This window comes from Coturnix japonica, chromosome 5 (assembly GCF_054131305.1).
Source record: "Coturnix japonica strain WE chromosome 5, WE-NBRP24, whole genome shotgun sequence".
Taxonomy (NCBI): Eukaryota; Metazoa; Chordata; class Aves; order Galliformes; family Phasianidae; genus Coturnix; species Coturnix japonica.
In genome coordinates this window covers 39709882-39730655 of record NC_140667.1, presented here as the reverse complement: position 1 = coordinate 39730655, position 20774 = coordinate 39709882, and positions in this window count along the sequence as shown.

Genomic DNA, 20774 nt, shown 5'->3' with positions numbered 1-20774 from the left:
TGAGCAGTTCCAATACACATAATGTTATGCACTCAAGTATTCATACAAATAATTCATAGCCACAAAACCTTTTAAGGCTTTTTCATTACAAGGGTATACTGGGACAGCTCCTAAGAGGGGAGTGCAAGTGCAAGGCACTTTACTTTGCCAAGTACTGTGGAATTGTCACAGGAAATCAGGAGTTGTATAGATTAAATATCCCTCAGCACACCCTGGACTCTGATTAGTAGGAAATGAATGGCAGCAGTGGAGATACTCAGTTTAATTATCAGTTTTGCTGCATTTCTAATAAGCTCTTAAAATATAATTTTGGAAGAAGGAGCTTTGCCCCCTCTAGGGAAAGGTGACAGAAATGAGCAAAATTCTGGTTTGTTAAGCCTGGAGATTTCTCTAGAAGTTAAGTTTGCAGTAAATTGATAAGGGGGCACCAGAGCAGCACTTGTGAAAATGATAATGCACTTTACTACTAGTACTTTACGGTTTTCTGAGGATGCAATCCATTTCCACATTGAGTCACAGCTCTGCCAATCCCAAGCTCCCCTGCTGAGGCTGAGGTATTGATAGCATGTGTATCCATGATTTCATGGATGTCTATTAGGAAATAAAATCATCAATTAAATTCAGGCAGCTACTGCGGCTACTGTTTTCAGCCAATGACTGTGTTGTAAAGATTGGAGCTTGACTTCACTGCCAAATCAATGTTTCATTAAGTTACAGGAACCATTCAGTCACCATTTTAAATATGCATATGTAATTAGATTTACTGGAGCAACAGGAACTAGAATTTTGTTTTCTCTCAGCTCTAGCTACCCTTCCCTCAGGCTCCTTGTCATTTTGCAAGCAAGAAAAGGCACTAAAAGCCTTTCCTCTGGCCAAAAGAATGTCTTGGGAAGATGTATCTCTAGGACACAAACCAGTTAATGAATCCTGATATGGACTAATTTCTGAAAGATATTTGCAAAAGTAATTCCCTAGTGAAAATGTTAATTTATTAAAAAGAATCCTAAAATTCCACAACCAAAAAGGAGGTCAGGTAGCTGGTTCTTAGCAGTACATATCTATTTTCCTTGTCTAATTTGAACACAGCTGTTTAATTAATGTTCTATGTTTGTTATTCAAATCCAAATGCAAGCAAGGCATGGGAGAAAGGGGAAGAGAGTAAGCAAGTCTTAAAAATCTCCTCTTTGTTTTTCCCATTCCCACCCTTGTATAAAACTCATAACCCCATGAGGTACGGTTCTGAGATGGCAGCCCTGGTGTTAAGGAGTTACTGTTTACATTGCTATATGTGCTTCTCAAAAGGAATCAGATTACAACAAGACAATAAAGCTCTCTAGAGTAAGTAAAACCAGTGTATCACATTCTCTGATTAACATTTTTGTAGGCACTTGCATATCTTTCTTCTTTTCAGGGAAGGACTTTATTCAGTGTAACTGTGTGCAAGACAAGCTGCGCCAGGCTGCTCTTGATGTCTTACCATAAGTGGGATCATTTATGGATGAAAGACTTAGCCCTTCTGCAGAATTCTGACAAACTGAGCTTGTGCATAAGTTACACTAAATATATTTCCCCATTTACAGGAGTAATTTCCTCTCCCATATAATTAGAACTCAGAAGGGAGAGCAATTGCAACTCAGAAAAAAATGCTGAGATTACAAAATATTTTCTCTTCCAAAATATGTAATTTTGGTAACTTCAAATGATCCTTCTTCATAGTTTACAATAATTATAATTGAAATTTACAAATGGAATAAGCATTTATAAAGTAAGTTGGAAACCTTTTTATTTGAAAACACTAAATGGGTACTCAAATTTTTTCATATCTATTTTTAGAAACAAAGGAATAAGAACAGGCAATTTCCTCCTTTTAAATCTCAAATAACTGCCATTTTGAGAGTGTCTTCATTCATCAAAGGACAGTACAGAAGCAGAGACAGATAGTTTGAATTCGTCAGCTATCTCTAAAATAAATAAATAAATAAACAAATAAATAAATAAATAAATCAAAGCTTGGAAGATACAAAACATCTTACTTGCTTTTGCACTGGAAGGCAAAAAGCATAGAGAGGTGTCTCTGCTTCAAAGGCAATGGCTCACTGCCATGTTGAGGTCAATATTAGCTAACCAGAGTTGCTATGGGATCAGCCTATCTGGTCTGCATCCTATATCTTTGTAGCCCTGAGGAGCTAGATGACTACTCTCTCATTGTTCTTCTGTATCATGCAGAGCAATGTAAGGAATGCATCTGATTCTGCCTCCTGGTGGGATTTAGTTGTCTGATGTCTCCAGTCTGTCAAATTCAATATAGCAAGAGAGCTTATTATAGACTCTTGGTGCAGAGGATTTGTTGTCTACTGAAAACGTTTTTCTAAATTTCACATGTGGTGTTTTCTTTCCTGGATCAGTATATCTGGAATTGGAAGTATTTAATTTACCATGCTGTTCTGATGACTTCTGAAATAGTCAGCCTGTCTTATTATTCTGCCTTAAAAAAGAAAAAACAAAACAAAACAAAAAAAACTAATCAGATTTTTGGGTGCTTCCCCAAATCAAAGCTCCAAATCATCCAAGCTTCATCTTTAGCTAACTTCATTTTTTCACAACACTTTAGTATTATTTTATTTAGTGTTCTAAAGTTGCAGAAAGCCTAAGCACTGTAATGCTTTGATGTTTCTAAAGGCTTTGAAGTTCTTGTTTCCTATTAGTGCTGTCTTTCCTTCACTCTATACTCACAACCAAACTATCTCTTGTACATTTTCCTTTGAAATATTGCACAGGCACTCACTGACAGCTTATCTTACCGGTAGCAGAAAGGGATAGCAAACCAGGGCAGAGGAGAAAGTGAAAATTAGCTCGTTATTCTTCAACCTGCTCTGAACTTGCAGTATTCCATCATACACAAAAAAAAGCTTCATAGCTAAAAATTAAATCTGCCTATTTCTTTTCTCCTCTTTTGTAATCATAGATTGGTTTGGACCAGAAGGAACCTTTAAGGATCATCTAGTCCAAACTGCCTAGTGGTATTCAAACCATTCTTCCTTTTCAATACCTATTTCAATCTATGCATTATATTCAAGGCCCTGGGTAATGAGTGTGGTCAAGCTGTAAAGCAGCCATCTTAAAAATTATATCCTATTTGACATGAAGGCAATTTGTAACTGTTCTCTGTTTACATTGAGCACATCTGAGAACGTCCACCAAAGCCAAAGATCAAAGCGATGCCTACTTCATGAAGTCACATTACACTTGGTATTAATCTGCTCGTTTCTCTCCTGACTATAGTACTCTTAGGCATGAAGAGGACAACATCAGATATCTGGGGAACTGATTAGAGAAATATGTCTTGAATTTAAAAGACTTCTTAAATTAAATGTCCACAAAATATAATTTTCAAGATTGGAAGTTTTACCTTAACTTTCATCGTGATGCCTCAGTCATCTACTAGATGTTGATACTTGAAAAAATACTATTTACTATCCACTCTGTTGTGGATAAGAAAAAGACTTAATAAGGATGATAGCACTATGCCAGTAAACAGGAGAAGGACCAGAAGCAGCTGTTCAGTCTGTTTAAAACCACTTCTGCCTGTGCAGCTGATTAATGTACTTCTCAGGTAAGCTGGAAGCAAGAAATGCATTCACCCAAACTGCAAATTGAACAGCACAGCAACACAGTTCTCTAAGTTATATTGATTAATTATGCTACATAATTAACGTAGATTTAATCTCTCTATTTGATGGATTTGGGTAGGATAGCAGTACTGAAATGTTGTGTTTTACAAAATTTAGGAACATTCTACAGTCACTTAAATTGTCAAAAAATGCCACAGGATTCTTTCTACTGGGGAAATTTTTCACTAGTAATTAGAAAACCTGTGTATCCTCACTGAGGTATTTTAAGGCAGTGTTTCAGTGGTCTTATTTAGGAATTATCATCACAACTGGTAAGTTCAAAAAATACTATGAAATATGTACTATAAGAAAGAAAGGACTCTATGCTGTTGATCAGGCTACTCACTCTAGCTCACTGTAAGTTTATTTCTATTTCAGATGGTTCCACAGAGAATATATTTTCTTCAAGAAAAGCAACAAGAAATCTTCATGTGTTCTTCTAGTAAATGTGTATGTTTGGTGGCCCTGCTAGGCAGGGGGGTTGGAACTACATGATCCTTGAGGTCCCTTCCAACCCGGGTAATTCTGTGATTCTGTGTGATCTGTGTGTTCTTTTATTGTTCTTGTTCCTCATATACATATATATATTGGTTTTTTTGTGTTTGTTTGTTTTTTTTAATGTATGTTCTTTTGAACAGACATGTAGGCTTCTTTACAATGTCTCATGTCAGGCACACCAAAACAGTTGTGCATTTTCTATGGAAAATGTGAGTCCCCTACTAAATGAGGTGGGTGCCTTGGTAACAAGAGATGCTGAGAAGACAAAGACTCCAAATGCCTTCTTTGTTTCAGTCTTTAATGTCAAGACTAGCCCTCAGGAATCCCAGACCCTGGAGGTAACAGAGAGTCTGGGTAGAGGAAGACTTCCCATTGCTTGAGGAAGATCGGGTCAGAGAGCATCTAGCCAAAAAAATCAACATATACAAATCCATGGGCCTTGATGGGACCCATAAATCTGCTCAGAGAATTGGCAGAGGTCATTGCTGAATCACTCTCTATCATCTTTAAACATCTTCGCAACTGGGAGAGGTGCCTGAAGACTGGAGGATAGACAGCATCACTTCAGAGTTCAAGAAGGGCAAGAAGGGAGATCCAGGAAACTATAGGCCAGTCAGCCTCGCTAGAAAGGTGATGGAACTACTTATTCTGGATACCCTCTCCAAGCAACTGGAAGAGAAGGTTATCAGGACTAGCTGACATGGATTCGGCAAGGGGAAATCATGCTGATAGAATTCTACTCCGTCATCACCAGCTGAGTAGATATCGGAGAACAGAGAAAGTTGCATGCCTTGACACTGTCTCATACAACATCCTTGTCATCAAATTTAGAAAGTGTTGGGTCCAGTATTGTTCAGCATTTTCATCAGTGACCTGGATGACAGAGTCCACTCTCTGCAAGTTTTCTGATGATACAAAGCTAAGAGGATTGGCTGACATGCCTGATGGCTGCACTACCATTCAACAAGATCTGGACAGACTGGTGAACTGGACAGGGAGGAATTTGATGAGGTTTAAAAAGAACAAGTGTAGAGTCCTGCACCTGGGGAAGAATAACCACATGCATCAGTACAGGTTAGAGAATGATGTGCTGCAGATGAGCTCCATGGAAAAGGACCTGGGGATCCTGGTGGACATGAGCCAGCAGCATGCCCTTGTGGCCAAGAAGGCCAACAGTGTCCTGGAGTGCATTAAAAAGATTGTGGCCAATCGGCTGAGGGCAGTGACCCACCCTCTTCTCTGCACTTGTGAGGTCGCATTAGAATACTGTGTCCAGTTCAAAAAAGACAGGGATCTCCTAGAAGGAGTCCAGCAGAAGGCCACAAAGATGACTAAGGGCCTGGAGCATCTCTAGTATGAGGAAAGACTGAGTAATCTGTGTGTTTAGCCTGGGGAAAAGAAGACTGAGAGGGGATCTAATCAGTGTTTGTTTATAAATATCTAAAGGGAAATGGGAGGCATATGGATGAGGTCAGGCTCTTCTCAGGGGTGTGTAGCAATAGGACAATGAGTAATTGACTAAAACTTGAATGTAGGAAGTTCCATACTAACATGTGGAAGAACATCTTTATGGTAAGGATGACAGAGCACTGGAACAGGCTGCATAGAGAGGATGTGGAGAATGAATTTCTCAATGGAGAAATTCAAGATATGGCTGGACACCTACCAGCACAACCTACTGCAGGGTACCTGTTTTAGCAGGGTTGTTGGACTCTATGATCTCTTGAGGTCTGTCCCTTTCAATCCCCATGATTCTCCGATAAAATAAACAGTGACTTTAAAGAAAACTTTAGTTTCTCCTGCCATTAAATTAGTGTTTTTTCAGCCAGCACATCAAAATTAATGCTGATTTTTTACTAAGGACTCACCATTTGACCAGTCAGCAGTCTGTAGTCTGCTCATTAATAAATTACAAGAGGGGCTAAGATAAAAGGAATGAAATGCAAATTGTGCTAGGGTCTTTGTTTAAATAAGATCTGCAATAGTGATTTTCTGACTAATATAAAGCAACACTATAAACAGTCAAACAAAAAAGCACAGACAGTTAAAATCAGCAAAATAATGACCTGAATCTAAACTCCATTCAACTCTTAAGTAACTCTGCCTGTAAAAAACGCTACACACTGAAAGGAATAGAAAAAAGAAATCCTTTTCTAGAGGTGCATGGTAGCCTTCATGGCTTTTACCTTGTTCTTCTTCCAGTCTAATTCCTGCTGTGCACCTCACTTTTTGATAAATGAGCAAGAGTTCTAGGTTAACAATCAATAAATTAATCACTTTTACAGACAGTTCCATTTTTTTCTCTTATATGCAACAAATCTACAACTACCTTGTTGGTACCAAGTAGATCAGTAGTCATTTGTGGGTTCACAGAATCACAGAATCACAGAATTACGTGGGTTGGAAGGGACCTCAAGGATCATGTAGTTCCAACCCCCTTTCAGTAGAAAAAGAAAAATTTAGGATATCAGACACTTTCAGGAGAAATGAAAATTCGTAACTTGTTTGTTCAGACCTTTTTTCAGCCTTTGGCTGACAAAGTTTCTCACTATACTACTGAGTAATGAGAGAACCTTTATAACAGTTCCTAAACTACATCCTGAAGGTGGCAAATTACAAAAAAACTTCACAAAATAGCTGCAAATGAGCCCCTAACCCCACGGAAATGTATTTTCTCATGTCTCTATTTGCTTTCATTGGTTTGTGGCAGTTGTGGTAGCTGCGATGAAAAACAAGAATGCAGGAAAGGAAAGGATATGTGTGCAGAAGTTTTGTATTATAGATCAAGCATTCAACAGCTTCTTTTTCTTCTCTTTCCGTGAAATCACATTGAGAATATGACTCTGTTCTGGATTGCTTAGTAACACAGAAGAACTGAAAGAACAAAGGGAACCTAGGAAAAGATGAAAACTAAACAGATGAAGAGAGCAAAGAATTGATGAACGAACTAATATCAGAGTTAAAATTCCTGGAACTGCTTGATTATGTATCAGTCACAGGCAAAAGTACTCTAAAGAATATGCTGACACGTACTCCTTTTTCCCCATTTCTGACTTGACAAGCAGATCATGATTTCGTTGAATTAATTTTCTATTCAGACTTATTTCCTAGATAAATTTAGTGGCTCATCCACAAGTACTTAGCACTTAGCTGTAAGGATTTGCTATTTGAAAATCCAGCTGTGCTGTTCATATTTGATAGGCTACAGCAAACACTTGGTGTGTATTTGTTCCCAGGAGGAAGCATGTAATATCTTCATTGGCAAGACTGCTCGCTAAAATATTTTTGGAAGGCATACACAAAAGGGACAAAAAGAGCCACAGAACACTTTTTTTCAGAAATGCAATGTATGTTTTCAGGGAAGGTTCTATTTCCTGGACTCTTCTTTAGGAAGAAAATATCTTTTAGGTCAGAGGATGTCAGATAGTCAGCACACTGAACAAAAGGATCTGAATTCTAACCTGCTAATAGAAGAAAGATCCACATGACTGTGCTGTAAAACATAACAGATACAGACTTATCAGCTATGTGGCAATTGAAGTCAAAAGGAAACAGCATATGTAAAACAATAATAAGTATTAAATATATAGAACTTAAAAATGAAACTAAGCAAAAGAAAACTAAATGAAACAACAGGAATAATTTGCAAATCTGCTGTATAATAGGAAACAGCTTGAGCATTTTGAGGAAAAAAGGTTAAAGTGCCATCACATTAGAGACTAAAACTGGACAAGTATATGTAAAGAAGTACTCCCATTTTAATCATTGTGAGAGAGAGAATAAAATAATTCTGAGCCAGATTCACATTCAGGTATGCAGAGAAAATGATATTTACAAGTTTTAGTTTCAGGCTTCATCTCCACCTTTTTTTACTGAACGAGAGGAATCTGCACGCAGTGAACACATTTAAAAGACTTGCTGCTCATTTCCATTCAGAGTATCAGTTTAAATACTGCTTTGACCACTGGCTGTATTTGGCATTAAGTAATACATGCAAAATTACCACCCAGAATTGCGTCTGTAAAAAACAAGTTGAAAGGAACGTACTATATCTTCTTGAATTTGTTGTCTACTTGTTTTATTTTGTCCTTCAGAATACCAAAGAAAGGACGGACATAGGCAATTGTAATGCGATAACGTTATTGGAAGTAACAGCAAGGTGGCGCAATCCTGGGCTGCAGCAACTGAGGACAAGCCCAAATCCAGCAGCTACCGACACAGAAACAAAGGAAAAATGCTTCTTACCTTTGGAAGACCACAAGAAGACAGGGATCTCCAGCAAAATGCCCTTGCCTCCCATGCCAACCCTTAAATGAGGTCTGCTGCATGCACCTGAGCTTCCATGGGTTTGCCCTGCCTTCCCACCAGGTGCTCAATCACTGTTTCAGGCCATGAAATTGTATTTCTGCTGCAACAACAAAGGCAAAGAAGAAGTGGAAGATTTAAGACAAAACAGTAGAGAAAATAAGGTTGGGTACTACTCATTTCACTATGTAAAAAAGGTTGATTTTTATCATTGTCCTGGAATGTGGAACTTAGGTACCATGCTGATGGACTGTTTCAAATATTTTAGTTGAGAAAATAAATACATTGTTAAGTAGCTCAAATCTAAATTAGGATTTATTACAACTGAGTTGTGTTGTTTCTTTCTTGTTTGTAGTAAAACATAGTAAAACATCTTGTTTTCCCTAATGTTGACTTCACCTGTATCCTCAAATCCAGAGCTCTACAAGAGAAGATGAGTGATTATACCCACATACAACAAATGAAATTTTATGAGATTTTTGTCTCATGACAAATAAACATTTTTTTTTCTATGTATGTTTTTTTCTTTTTAAACTCCCCATTTATGTTTCTCCATTTAAAAGTTTTATGAGTCATATGTCAGTGTATTTGTAACTATCTTGCAGTATGATGGCTTCTCATTTATGTTTAGGTTCAGAATTAATCAAAGGAATTTCTGCTTCTGTTTTTGCAAAATACATAATTGAACTGCATAGCCAAAAAACCACACACTCGAGGGAAATTAATGTTCCATCTTCTTTAGACCCATACTTACCAGAATTTGTTGATTTAAAAATTGACAAGTAATAATTAGAGGTTTTGATGAGTGGCTATCCAAACAGAAAGGAGTTCAGCATATCAGTGCATGTTCCACTTCAAAAAGATCTTCAACAGATTACCAATAAACTGCAACCTACCTCATTTTTATATTTTTATAGTACATTTTTTATAGGACAAATGTCCCCACTCATACCAAAGGGCAATAAATCACTGTTGCACAATCCTATCTCTGTGAAGTGGAGTTGAATTTAGTAACATTTGTAACACACTGCTCATCACTGTTTTCTGGGGGAAAGCTACAAGGAGAGATAAAGTGCTGTTACATATCAAAGTTGCAGTTCTTATGCAAGTTAAATATTTACATTTTCAAGGCAGAAGTGAAATTGATGTAGATGTACTCAGTTGTGTGTATACATTAGAAGATACATTAAAAGCACATATTCCAAATGAGTATGAGTGTCTTAGGCTTTAAAATACTTGGATTTGTAAACTTAGTTGAGTCATAAAGGTTCTATGCCTATAGGAATCAACACCTTCATTCAAAAGCAGAACACAATTACAGTTTTTCTTTTATGAGTCAAATCTTTAACCTTTGCCAAATCACTACCTCCACAGACAATTAACAGATCTCACAGGAGAACCAACTAATAAAGTACTTGAAAAATAATATGAAGAACAAATTTGGTTTACTTTCCAGCTCAGGGACACATATCCCCAGTGAAAGAGAGGTTCTGTGGACTTAAAGAAAGGCAGGCTAAGCAGCAGAGACTTATTTTGATCCAACAAACCATCAAGAATTGGTGATACTAAAATCACCTATGATGTTAGAGTCAATATTTTATCTTGACATCAAGTATACGCCAGGTTATATTAATTAGACGATAATAGGATTCTGTTCCATTAGACAATAACTCACTTAGATGGTCATAAAACTTTTCACCACCGACTCAGTAACTAACCCATCCTAAACCTAAAGAAATATGAATTCACCCAGTCAAAGAAGAAAATTAAAGCCCTAGCATGAGAAGCTAATGCTTATGACAAGTCTATTGACTTTAGCAATCACTTCAACTATTTTCCTCTTTTACTCATGTATAAAATACATACAAAAATATTGAAGAAGTTTAGCAGGAGGGTTGTGAAGATACGAAAGTACAGCAAATTTCGCAGAGTTTATATTCTCTCTGGGGTCCTAGCAATTGCATGATCTTTATCAAGCTGCAGAAAATAACCATAACTTTAACACTCTGTGTAACCCTCTTTTACATTATTTATAAGAATCTAGTAATATGTCATATTGGTTCATGCTGCAAGCCCATAAATAATCATGTAAAACAAAAACCTGTATGTGAATCAGAACTAAGCAAATTCAAATCAATACTTATCAATATCAAAACAGGTTAGGCAACTAATTTCTGACAGTAGATGGAAAGACCTGGCTTCAAAGCTTTCCCAACACTCTTTTTCTTATAATAGTATTTTAGTATTTGCTGTAGTTTCAACTAAGGAAAATGTCAAAGATGTACTTTGATAGATTCCGGTGCTTGAGATTGTTCACGTGTCTAAGTTCTTTAAACTGGGGCTTAATAATTTGTTGACTAGCTAATTGTTCTGATAAGCTATGTGAGATGTTTATTCCCAGTCTAGATAAACACTTAGATACTTCTGAATCAAAGATTTTTATTTAAAAAATTCTTCTAAATTTTATGCATGTAATACCACAGTATCTTCATACCAGCCAGCTAATTCTCTTGGGCACTCACAGAAAGCTATGCAAGAAGTACATAACCAAGAGAAAAGTGAGTGCACTTGAAATAAGAGCAAATATTGCCAGAAATATCTTCCAGTATTTTGTTTTAATTTTTACATTGCAAAAAATATGTGGTCAAGGGGAGAGACTGGTCTGAGGCATCACAAAAGAAAAAAAAAATAAAGTGCTAAAGAGCTACATTGAAAAACAGAATGTTCTGAACTTAACAAATAAGCCTGATGGTCAAAAGGGAGGTGCATATGTATATTGAAAACTTAAAGCTAGATCAGAACAGACATAGCAAATCTAAAATTTCATTGCTGAATCCAGTGTACAGTGTACAGTGCTGAAAAAGTTCAGCTCTAGCCTCTTCCATTTTTAAGTATCCCCTTCCTATCTATCTGCCAAATTGCTCTGTTTTTTTTTCTTCTAGAATTAGATTGAGTGTTACATCAACAGGTAGTAAGCATATAGTTAAGAGTTCAATTAGTGTCAACATTGAGATATATAAGTTCACTAATGTTTTTTTTTAAAAAAGCAGCTATTTATATGAATATGAAATTAGGATAGAAAATAATACCTTCAACAGGACTTAAGAGAGAATAGTAAAAAAGCAAGGCTGAAAGGAAGCTCAAGCCTTGTCATAGTCACTATACAACTTCCAATGAAAGGAAACTGTTTTTCCCACTCACAAAAATATGTAAGAAATTTTCATGTGAACTTCTATATTCTGATGACATCAAGATCATCAAAATTCTCCCTCTGATGCAAGCCAAGATTTGCTGAGCTAAAACATTTTCAGACATCTGTACACATTCCAATTAATTATTTACTTGGATCAGGTCCATCAACACCCCAACTCTACATGTTTAATTCAGCTCTTATATTTTTGTAATTTGAGCCAGAATAGTCAAATTAGGTACAGATTCAGCTGAGAAAATTTAGTTTGATATCAAGTCTGACAATGAAATGAAAGAGTTGTTGTTTGTTTTTTTTTTTGTTTTTTTTTTCCAGTCTGTAAATATTCAGGAGAAAAAAGATTAGAGACTTAAAAGGGACTGTACACTTAATGCTTTGCAGTGTCAGACAACCACAGGACAATATCATCCATCTAGCTGTTGATGGGAAGTAAAATACATGTTAATTCATTATCATCAACATTCAAGAGCAAATAGCCAACATGGAAACTGTTGTACAATTACACAAACCACTGTTTCCACAGAATAACTTGTTTATTCTAAACATTGCAGACCCTTCTTGGGAAAAGTGCATAATGACAACTAACCTAAAGGTAATACCCATAAAGACCACTCCTCTAATGAGTAATAATCCCAAAACCTTACTGTGTACTGCCCTACTCTGTGACATGTTTTTACTCCTGAAACTATAAACTGCTCTGGAAGATGATCTTAAGTTGGATATCTTTTTTCTCCTCTTCAAATAAAGCTTTCCTTTTGAAATTGCTCAGAAACAAATGTCTGTACACCCACTCATGCTGTATAGAATTGGGCTATGCCTAAGTAGCAAATGCAACACCTTCCAGTGCATTTATCATACCCACAGCAAAGTATGTTCACCTTCCCCCATCTTAAAGCTCTCCCACAGAGTAACACTCTTTATTCAGTGCCATGCCATCACAGAAGCTCTCTGATGATAACAACTGCTTATATAGCAGAGTAAACTTTGTGCAGTCACTGTCAGAGATACCCACTTAACAGGAGGAAAACATTCCGTCAAGTTAGTCATTTCATTTGACCTTTCAGCCTAGATCTACCACAAAAAACCTATAAAACTCCCTCAAAAGACAGGACCAGGAACAAAAATTCACAACTACTGGTGCTTGTACACTAGGTCTTTAAATCCTGGTTTTGAACCTTGGTCCATCTCCAAGGGTAACTGTACATAGCGATGATGTGAACAGTTCAATCCCCTTAACAGAATGCTGTAATGTAAAAAGCTCTCAACAGAAATGTAGAGAGTTTCAAGGAAGACAAACAAAACTCCCCGGATAAAACTTCTGCTCTCTTTCATTTTTACTAGGTTGGTTGTTTAAAGGCAAATAAATTGATCTATATATATTTCTCCAAAACATTTCTTTAGCACTGTAAGATATTGCAGTGTTTTGTTTTCTAAGTCTCATTTTCAAAAGTAAACTTAACATTGTAATGAATTTAAGAAAAACAAACAAACAAACAACAAAAAATCATCCCAAGAAAGCTGGATTTGCCTTTGATACCTTTGAGAAAAAGAAATGCAAAATACCCTTTGTGGAGGCAACAGACAAACATGAAGAACCTCAACCAAGGCTCTCTGATCACAAATAAGTAAAGGATTTTTTTCTCTGTTTTGGAAGTCAAAACATTATATTTTTCTTTTTCATTTCTTTCACATTTTTTCAGATGATATAGTCATTGATATAGTCATCTCAGCATCATTCTTTTTATAAAAAAAAGAAAGTACAGTGTGGAAGGTGTTCATCAGAGACATTTGTTTCAGAGACATTCAGACTCCAGCTGAGTACAGCACACTATCGTAATATATCCTTTGCATATTATACAACTCAGGAAGGCTAGAATTCAGGCTAATAAGCTGTTTTGTAGTAAAACTTCTAGAGTAGATGGATAGCACTGTTGAGTGAGAAAGAAGTGACTAAAAATCCACACTCATTCCATCAATATATAAGGTCACACAGGGGAGTTAAGCTGTATCTCACCAGTGGTCTACCAAGTTCAACATCCTGTTTCAGGAAAAAGCCCACACTTACTACTTCAAGAGAATGAAAAGCTATTGACTGAGTACATCACTGTATGATATAAGACTCTTGCTTGGTCTGCACAAACAACATTCTTACAGATGCTTGCTGTTTTCAGCATGAATGAAGGGCAAAGTTCAAAATATTTCAGGAGTCCCTTGTTCAGACTTAATGACATTGCTCCACTGTATGTTTTCTGTTCTTACCGTTTTTCAGATATCTATAAGCTCATTATATGAGGCATTGTAGCAAATGACTACAATTCTTGTAGAAAAAAGCAGAAAGTTTTAGCAATCAGAAACTCCTACAGGTTATCTGCTGTTTTCTGCTTTTATCTATATTGCTCTTGGCATGAAAGTTAGCATGCTCTAAACTGCAAGCTTACTCTCGTCAACATACCAAACTAGAGTGCTAATCATTAATAAGTCATTCTTAGATAATATTGACAACTGTTTTGCTTTATTATCAATGCCATCTGTGCCCAGCTCCCCAACTTTTCCTTTCCAATCCTCCTAAGCTTGCACTCTAAATGCTTCACAGGCTGAAACAGGCAGAATGGAAATAACAGCTTGAGCTTCTTGAGAAATATCACCAGCCAACTCAGTGAGAACAGAAGAGAAGAAATAATATGATTGTAGAATCCTACTGAGTTTTCAGCATGTCAGCATTATGAATGACATGCTGCCAGATGCTTCCTCCTTGTAGTGATCACTTCCACTGTTACGAGAAACAATGTAATACACGCAAAATGATGAACTTGTCTTACCCTATTTTGAGCAGCACTAAAGCTTCAGTAAGACTGATTAGCAGATAACAATATCTGTAGTATATTACCACACAACAAGAAGCTGGGCTGACTGAAGGCTGAAGTGAAAAAACATTATTTAAAAAAGTAACTCCTGGTCATCTGATGTGAAGACTTCATTTGTGAGTTTTCAAAGTGTTTGCATTTCAATACAGCATTGATAATGAGAAAAAAACACTTGTCCACACTAATTAAACTGCTTTCCTGCGAATAATTGAAAAAAATCAGTTATCAAACAAAAATTTATCATAACTCATCGATGAGAAGTAAATTTTAAACAGACACCTAACTAGCAAAATTAATATATATTAAGATAATTCTAAAATAAATAAATAAATGAACAAGAGTGTCAAATCAAGCCTCACTTCTGGATCAGTTCTGATGAAAATGCAAAGATAAATCGTACAAATAGACGACATTTGACTGGTCTCTGTTAGTGTTTTTGGAAGAAGTGAAAACCAGAAAGATTTTCAAAATGAAAATTAAAAATATAGCTTTTTAAAGTACATGTATTTTTTTTATTTGTCAGTAATTCTATTTATAGTGGAGGTGGAAAAATCTTGGATGTCTACTGTTGCTTGTGGAAGAAAGAAAAAAAGCTGAACAATTACCTTGTTTCTAAATGAATTTGATCACTTGCAATTTTTACTCCAGGAGAACTGAAAACAATAAACTGTGATTTCTTCATATGAGCTCATTTGAATGCAAAAATTCAAATGCAAATTCTGTCCAAAGCAAAAAGGTCTGGAACAGATTGCAGAAAGTCTTCTGAATGTCAGTTGAAAAGAAGCTGTCAGCAGCAGACAATGATATCTTCAGCAACTAACAAAGGGAAAGGAGGAGTTTAGGTAGCTTGTTAAGCGTACTTGTCAGGAAAAGAAGGGTGTGCTTCATGGCCAAAGGAGATAAAGTTCTAATAATAAAGGAAAAGACCAGGAGCTCAGAAAGCTTGTCTGCTTTTCCCAAACACATCACTGATTTAAGACAGTATCATCACAGAACTTGCCCCTATTGTATTCCTAGACAATCATAGGTTCAGCAACCTCACTTCTACCATTAAAGAGACACAATTCAGCATAAGGAGAGGGGTTTCAGAAAGCTGATTAGAGGCTGTCACTTCAAGGCAAGCATTCTGCAGACCTTTAGAGTCCAGGCAGGAAACGATGATATAGGACAGAAGTTACTGCCAGTTCAGTGTTTGCAATTATGTCACACAGACGACTGACCAGGGCTGATAACATTCTAGCAAATACACCATGGAAAATTTTTTTAGTGTGAATAGTGGAGGTTTGCAACAATGGTATTCAGTTCTTACTGAACAACCAAGATTTCTGTTTAGTTATTGTTCATTATGCTTATTTAGCACACTTCACCCTCGACAGTATCCATTAACAGTGTGCAGAAAATAAGCTGGTCAGAAGAACTCTGACTGCTGAGATATCACAGAACAAACCTCAAAAGAAGCAGGACCTGTTGGAGGGATATAATGCTTTGGAAACTGGATTTTGTGTCTCCACCCTTCTGTAACAAGACAGAATCCTGCAAAATCAATATCTGCTTCATGTTACCCAGACTCTCTAGCCCAGAACAGGAGACATAATGAAAAAGAGCGCACAACAATAAGCTTGGCTGACAAGAGCTAACACTAACAGGGCACAAAGCACGCCCAGGAGCTACCTCTCTCTGACCCTCATTTAGGACTCTGCATGAGACTGCAGGTGCATGTTAACAGTGTGAGATCTGACAGATCTTCTTTGGAAACTGAAGAAAAGACAGGCACTTTTTTTGTTTGGTCATTACTCAGTCTATCTGTAAAACACTGCTCCTCTAGATCATGTTTTCAATACCACACACAAAGTCATCAATAGATCTTGTTAGTTATTATAGGTCAAGCAGCGGGAATAGTTGATTTTATCTCTCAATTCTCAAACCCTTCTTGCCATTCAGAGAACTAAGAAAATTAAAAGCCAGCTCAGTCTCTCCAGAAACTAGGAACAGGAAATATATAATTAATTGATAATTTTTATAATACTGAAAACAAGAACAAGGATTCAAAAATCTTCCATTAAATAGAATCATAATTACGATACTGATTTACATATTAATGATCAGGTAGAAATCTTTATGAATGGTCTTTATTATTGTTACCATTGCTTTGGTGTATTTTAAATAAAAGGAGATTTATCTATAAATTCTAATAGCCTCTGAGGTGTGCACATTTCTTTACATTTCCACTAAGCAATCCCTCTATTACATGACATTTGCAGTCTCACGTATAATGATTATTTCCTCCCTCTAGGCACACTTTTAATTTAAAAAAGAAAGGCTTCAGCAATAGTATAGAGATATTTAAACATATACCTAGGCTTCTGAAATCATACTGGATGACATACATGGAAAAGAAAGTGTTGATTATATCTTTGTCTGGTCTAGCTCAAATAATATGCTAAGGATATGTTTACAGCACTTGAAATTTGCATAGCACAGAGCCTGACATAAAGTCTAAAACCCAGTGTCAAATAGGACAATAAGCTGAATTGCAAAGATGGAAAAGTGATATTTTTTATACTTATTTTAATAAAAAACCTAAAGCTTTGTAACATGATCAAACATTTATCTCGGAAACAGCAACCGAAAACACAGCCAGCTTTCGCTGAAGTATATCTGAAGAGGTCAGAGAAAGTCAGACTGCCTTGGCTAACAAAATACAGACCAGATATTGACTGAATCATCATATCCAAGTCTTTACAAGGAATCTCTTCCCTATCAACAGGAAGGCTTCTAAATGTAAAGAAGAAGTGAATGTAGGCAAATTGACCTTGCATCAATACACAATAGATCTGACATGTATAGACCTGACCAGCTCCAGGGAAGCCCCCAAAACTGACACTTTTGTCTGTACTGTCTTACTCTCAAATTTTGCCTGTGCTCAGAGCGCTTAGAAACTCCTCTTATCCTTGTAGCTGCTTATGCTGAGGACTCTTCTAGGAAAGTACTCAGTACCATCTGGCCTGCTGGCTATTAGCCATGCACTATTAGAGCAGATGGACTAGGCGGAAGATGCTCATCAAGGCACAGTCCTAGAGCTTATGCGTATAACATCCAAGTGCAGCCTCAAGTGGCATGCCCTCAGAGTTTGTTCTGGTTTGCTCCAGAGACAGCCCTGACAGTACATCCAGCAACAAATTCAGTAACAAATTACATGGATGGTTGATCGATATGAGTGTGTGTTTGGCCTTAGAGCCAGGAAAGTCAATGCAGACTCGGACTGCAAATAAGTCACAGAAAATTCTCTAGTTCACCGAGCAGTTTTGACTTGCTGGAATCTACTTGGCTGTTTCATGTAAGTGGAAGATTCAACTCATGATTTAAAAATTTCATAATTACTATTTCAGAGCTTAGTTTTCCTTTAATTTAAGAATAGGAAGGTTGTCCTACTGCCTAACTTCTTTGTTCCTTCTCACCATAATTGTTGTTAGTCATCAGAAAATTAAATTTCTAATTATTTTTCATTTTCCCAAGTGAGTTTTATTTCAGACTAGAACCTTTTTTCAAGTGACTGAATAGGACTGGAAAAAGTAAAAACTGTCCACATCTAAGAGCACTCGATGGATTTCATGAGGGACAAAGCAAATATATGAAACTCATTTGCAACATTTTTTCTACCTCAGCTTTGATTTCTGTGAAATTTGATTCTGATTTCTGTGGAATTCTTCTGATTATAACCATTCATCACAAAACACTTCACACTGTACACAACACTATAGCAAAAAATGCTAGTGGCTTCCTGTTTGCTTTCATTAGCCAGAGCACCTTTGATTTGCAATTCATAGTAAAATATGCTTTGGAATTCCTTATCTATAAAAGGTTTTATGATAATCTCTCCCATAGTCTGTGCTACCAATGTGTCTATCAAAAAACTGACAATTTAAAAAAAAAAAAAAGAAAAAAAAAAAAGAAAAGCTTATCAGAAATGCCCACATTTTCCATTATATTAACAGAATCTGTGCGGAAAAAAATAAAATAAAATAAAATAAAATAAAATAAAATAAAATAAAATAAAATAAAATAAAATAAAATAAAATAAAATAATTTTTTTTAAAAAAGAAACTAAAAGGACAGGATGCCAATCTTTTAAGGTGCTTTTAATACAGAGACTTACTGATAGAAATATGCGCAATACTAAGCTGAGTAAAATTTAAGTAACAGTGAATGGCAAGCTTTGGCTTTTCTTCATTCTTTGGAAAAGGTAGAAGCCAGCATCACCTAGGATTCTCTCTTTTTTTTTTATTTATCTTGCAAGTCAGCAAAATATTTGGAAAAGGCTATTAGCACAGGGCAATACATCCACATAACAAGATTTCACTCACATTAACTGACATCACCTATGATTCAGCTAGAATCCCCTACATCATTTCTTTATCCTGACCTAATTTCACCTACTACCTGTGAATCTTGATGAATCCCTTACATTCATCTAATTGAAAATCAGTCTTGCCTAACTTGTCACTACATATTTACCAACCCTACCAATGCAATTCCACCTCGTAACAGTTCTATTTCTAGTTTCAAAGGCAGTTAACTGCCGTCCATCACAAATCTGATTTTAAAGTCTACCAAAATGCATGGTAAATGCTCTGTTCTTTCAGCTACTCCCTTTATTTATTTCAAAGGATGCAACAACTGAAATTTGATATATCACAATGCATTGCCACTGGATACCCACCTCTCCCATGTGCTAGAGAAAAGCATTATTCAGAAGAGTTGTAATAACAAAATGTGTATATGTGCTACAGATCATCTAGTTCAGTCTGGAATAGTAGCTCACACTATTAGAAAGATCCCCTGCTTTCCCTCATTAGCAATAGCAGCAAAATGTTCTGGAGGATTGCATTATGAAATATAATGTTTAATGCAATACCTTGCACAGTGCAGTTAGAGCTGACCAGTACCAGGGGCAGCACACATTCCATTCCCATCACCTTCTTACAACTTGATGTTTCAGGGGCTACCATAACACAGAAGTGAACTAAGACTGAGATATGTATGCAGTCCCAATTCACATTTATGCTTTTGTTTAGCAGCTGAAATTGCTCAAGACTATTACTACATCAGCTGGCATTCATTTAAGAATAGCGGGTTCTAGTTGTAATCTGACATGATAATGGGGACACTACTGTATACTATGTCCCACTAACTCTATTCATCTTTGCTATCATTTGATTACTGCCTGATGGTAAAATAATGGACACTGCAGAGGCTGGATGTATTTAAGCAGGACACTAGGAATATGAAACTCCCGGAATCAAGCATTTGCTTTTCCCGTATTTATCCACCTAGAGACATTGATCAATTCTCTGTGCTAAGGCTCCAATCCAAAACAATTTATGCATTGTGTGAAAGTAAATCCCCAGCAAATATATATATATATATAATGCATCCTTATTGTGAAAATGCTGTTGAATGAATGGAAAGATATTAAAAAGAAACAGATTTTAACAGAAAACACATAGAAATACGAAAAAATGATTACATATTTCCATGCCAAGATTCTCCACTTATTTCCATTGGCATAATGTCCTTTTCGGTCATGATGCCAAATCTGCAATAATCAGCAGAGTTAAGGGCTCTCAGCATAAGACTGGATCCTAATTGCTGCAAATTTAGTTAATGCAAAGGGGGACAGACAAGCATCAGGATTTGTGCCTTTGCCCCAAAAGAGCAGCGCAAATAACATCCATATTCGTTAGATGGTTGACAGGAGAATACTGAGCACTGGACTGTAGAGCAGAATGTCTGCAAATCTGATGAACTGAAAAAAAATAATGAGCTTAGGGTTCAAAAGGTTTCCTTTAATGTGCATCAAGCATTTTCATGAAACACACGTAACTACACAAATTTGCTATTTAGCAATAATGGGTCATGTCAAAGCTGAGTATCTCTTGATCTCCTGTTGAGATGACAGCATGCACCATGAACCAGTCTTCTGCTGACATGAAATGAGTGTTAGCAGATTTACCCTTAATGAGCTCATCACACTGAAGTACCAGTTAAAGGGAGCAGGTCGCATATTATGTTTGTTTAGTTGCCCTGACGTGTCTTGCTTTTTAATTCAATGTGTAAAAGTAGTGTTCTGGATTGGAAGAATCCTAAATCCACTGTGTCTGATCAACCTCTGCACTGACACTTAGTTACTTTATCTTTACTAGAACCTGGGGTAAATCTACACAACTC